Source organism: Pinus tabuliformis, chromosome 3_1, assembly GCF_031772625.1.
Source record: "Pinus tabuliformis cultivar Carrire ecotype Pingquan chromosome 3_1, CPIR1, whole genome shotgun sequence".
Taxonomy (NCBI): domain Eukaryota; kingdom Viridiplantae; phylum Streptophyta; class Pinopsida; order Pinales; family Pinaceae; genus Pinus; species Pinus tabuliformis.
In genome coordinates this window covers 719284314-719288690 of record NC_142301.1, presented here as the reverse complement: position 1 = coordinate 719288690, position 4377 = coordinate 719284314, and the positions used below count along the sequence as shown (strand labels likewise).

At 35.7% G+C, this 4377-nt stretch overlaps 1 pseudogene; it reads left to right on the top strand.

Annotated features, from left to right (window-relative positions):
• The first annotated feature begins 3540 nt into the window (after positions 1-3540).
• LOC149189298 (protein DMR6-LIKE OXYGENASE 1 pseudogene) lies at positions 3541-4133 on the top strand (annotated as a pseudogene).
• The last annotated feature ends 244 nt before the right edge of the window (positions 4134-4377 follow it).

The window sequence follows — 4377 nt, the reverse complement described above, 5'->3', positions numbered from 1 at the left end:
AGAACTATTTAGCAGAAAATGAAAGTAGATTGCTAGTCTTTGCTTTCAGTTAGCACTAACATCCTTTGAGTTTTCTTCGATCTTGAAGACAAACTATTTCCACTGTTAAAACTTAAATAGATATAGGGTAGAGGGTCAGCAATATTTAGCTGGCCAGAGGCCAAGACTACTTTATGTAACCCAAAGTATAATCGTGAACAACTATAGCTTGTATTGAAACACTTGCATATAGGCAATGAAGCACATAAAGTTCCATCGTAAGTTGCACATGTACATAATCCAAATGTTTGCTATTAAATAATTTAAGAATCAATACACATTTTAGCCTAGGAGACCATGACCATATACAATGATGAGAATAGAAAAATTTATTCCCAACTTAATTTTCAACCTCAGTTTGATTTTCTTGTTTATAATCCAGGAAACCATGGTAAGAAGGCCTGTAGATCCGGAGGAGGAGCTCAGAATGATGGCTCAAGAAGTCCGTGGTTATGTGGAAGCTGTTCTTAATAGTCTTGCTGCAAATGTTCCCAAAGTAAGACATCCATGTGGATGAGCACACAATACAACCATACAAAATCTCAGTGTTTATTCAGTCCATGATACTTGAATTGATGATTTGATGATTTGCAGGCTGTGGTGCTTTTTCAAGTTGAGAATGCCAAGGACGAAATGCTAAACGAACTTTATAGCTCAGTCAAGTAAGGTTTAATGACAAAATGTCGTTAAGGTACGTCAATAATTAGTTTGATTATTTTCCCATTCCTGTATTTTGCCAGACTGATTTTGATTTTAACTTGAAATCAGGTCTCTTGGGACTTTATGAAAGTAGTGTTTTTTGTCATCCTTTGCAGGTGTAGTAGATACCTATTGATTGGAGCATTGTACATTTGAGCTTTTGGGGTGCCTTTTCAACTTTTTGTTTATAAAGGTCCTACATGGATTTAAACTTGGATCGATCCCAAGAGAACTTTTGACTTATCAATTCTATTTTCCCGTGTTGATATGTATGTAGTGTGGGCTCAGTAGCAACACCTTGTAACCTCAATATCAATGACAATGGAGCAACTATGAGCCCTTTTTTGGTTCCTTTTTATCAGCACTATGTTTTACTCGTTTATGTCTCTTTATTTTGAATTTTAATTTAATTTAATTTTGAATTTATAGACAGACTGTGTTATTGGTTGTTTTGATCAATACTGGTTTGCTTTTCCTACTTTTGTTGGCATTTTCCTCGTTGAATTGGCGAGGGTTCTATATTTTTCCACTTATATTTATTTTAATTTTAATTTATTTTAATTTTGAATTTATAGACACTCTGTTATTGGTTGTTTTGATCAATACTGGTTTGCTTTTCCTGTTTCTGTTGGCATTTTCCTGATTGAATTGGCGAGGGTTCCGTGTTTTTCCACTTCTATTTATTTGTTTCCTTCTTATTTACTGATTGGGATTTTGTTTGTTGCAGTATTCATGGGCAATGTGAAGTTATCATGTTTGATGTTACTGCATGATTGACTTACAAGAATGTCCCAACGTGGCACATAGATCTTTGCAGGTATCTCTTTTGTAGAGGGGTTGGATCTCTAAGTAGAAATGAAGGTTCCTTAATTGTGTGGTGGCACAATTGCCTGAACCGATTAGCTAAATATCTTTGTGAATTTCAGGGTGTGTGAGAACATTCCTATTGTTCTTTGTGGAAACAAGGTTGATGTGAAGAATAGGCAAGTGAAGGCTAAGCAAGTTACTTTTCATAGAAAGAAGAATCTTCAGTACTATGAGATATCTGCAAAAAGTAACTACAACTTTGAGAAGCCATTCCTGTACTTGGCACGGAAGCTCTCAAGGTGAGCATTTAATCTAGTTTCTGATGCTCCCTAACATGAATGTTATATTAAAAAATTTGCATTGATTCTACAATGGGTTATTTTTATAGGGATCCAAACCTTCATTTTGTGGAGTCACCTACTCTTGCTCCTCCTGAGGTTCAGGTAGAACTTGCAACCCAGCAGCAGTAAGTAGAATGCTATTCTCTTATTATTATTTTTTAACTTTTATTGAAATAATTTGTTCCATTTCTAAAAGATTGAAACTTTGGCTTACAATCTTTTATGTTGTCAGGTACGAGGCAGAACTTGTAGCAGTTGCAGCCCAACCACTTCCAGATGATGATGATGATGCTTTTAAATAGCTTTGTTAAGATGCTTTTGCATATTTAGGGATTGGTGGATTCAATTAGTTTTGTATCATTGGAGTTTTCTCTTGAGTTCCAACATTTAATTCTGATTTGTATTTGGGGTTTAGAATGGAATTATCGCATCTCTCTATATGTGATTTGGGTACTATGCAGATGTTTTCATCGGTGGAGTTGGCTAAGCTATCTTTGTTCAACTCCATTACAGAGCCATTTTTATATTCCAAGACAGTTTTTTCCGTTATATACTCTTGCACATTTTGCACGAGAACTTTTTGTAATCTTCAAATATTTCAAGAATTCTCAAGTTCCTTTCGTTGTGTACTATTGGGGGAAATGCTAGTTGCGATGATTGTTGCTTGTAATATATTATGGCTTGTTAAAACTTTCTCTAAAAATTCTAGCTATGTCTGAGGATTTATTTTAACTCTGAAATTGGTTTACGTAAAGCTTGTACAATGAACGGTTTACCTGCTAGACTATCAGAATAAATGATATTATAAAGTAAGTGCTAATACCTTGTATACGGGCCAAATCCTCCCTTCACAATATTGTTTTCATCCAGGACACTTTCTGTTGCAACTGTCAATGTTTCCGTGTTAAAAACTATTGGTTGACCCTATGTATAGCCTCTGTTTCCATTCGGGGCTCTACAGATTGCAATTTATGCAATGCGAACTTGCAATTTCTAACTTCGATTAGAAGTTGTGCAACATCCGTATGGAAAAAAGATTGTATTCTCAATAACATCAAGAGGAAAGAAAGATGTATGTCCTCTAGAATGAATCTTCACACTGAGACCAATGCTAATGGTGTTGAGAAACTATTGTGCAATGGAATAAACAATGTTGAGGTGCATAACAAATATATTTTGCCTCCCTAGGAGCAACCCAACACGTCTCAGGTATCTTTCTGCGAGAGCATTCTAGTGGTGGATCTGAAACACCTGGATGGCCCTAGCAGAACCACTATCATACAACAAATCCAATGTGCATGTCAGGAAGATGGCTTTTTCCAAGTACAACCTTCAATCTCTAATGTCCCAAGTTATGATTTTTTTTGCGGAAGGGATTGGATTCATGAGGCTTTGAATTTTGAATCTCATGATATTGCGATATAAACTGTTTTGAAGATTTGAATTTTGAATTTCAAGATTTGAATTTTGAATCTCATAATATCTCCCAATAAACTTCCAAAATCTCAATTATGAACATTAATTCTTAAAAAAATTTCTGTTCAAATTCAGTATTAATATGGTTGAAGCTGCATGATATGATCAGATAGTGATCCACGATGTACCAAAGAGGGTGATGAAAAACATGATGGGAATCACCAAAGAATTCTTCGAAATGCCGATGGAATATCGTGCATGCCTCTATTCAGAGGATCCAAAGCAACTGGCTCATCTTGCTACAAGCTTCAATATTCACAAAGATGAAGTCCTTAACTGGAGGGACTATCTGAGACACCCTTGTTTTCCATTACACGAAGTCATCGACTCTTGGCCTAAAAAACCTGTAGCCTATAGGTAGCCATTAAACCTTATGTCAACCATTAAAGCAACAATCATAACTCGTTTGGCTTAATATAATATTGAAGCTTTTGTTACAGGGAAATTGCAGGCAAGTACGCTGTGGAGGTGAGGGCACTGTGTTTAAGGTTGCTGGCTGCAATTTCTGAAGCTCTAGGACTCCATTCTGATTACTTGAATAATATTTTTGGGGAACACAGACAACTGTTACTTGTAAATTACTATCCACCATGCCCAAACCTAGATGTTACCCTTGCTTTAAGAAGCCATTCAGACGCAGGTGGCATCACTGTTCTAATGCAAGGTGATGTCAGCGGTTTGCAAGTACTTAGAAAAGGGAAGTGGGTTGCTGTAGAACCCATTGCTAATGCCTTTGTTATCAAATGTAATAAGCGAGTCTTCCTCGGTTAAAATCAAAATAATTCATGGGCTACATAAGAAACCTCACAAGCTTTTAATAAGTGATCAGTTAAAGAATATTTGTGATGAGTCTATTCAAAGTATTAATTTTCAACAATGATCAAAAATATTTTGAAAAAGAAGTTAAAATAACTGGGCGGGCATAAAAATGTTCCATTACAGACTGTTCAAGCTAAAGAATACTCACTCTAATATACTGTGTAATCCAGTTCTGGATATCATACTCACTCTATAA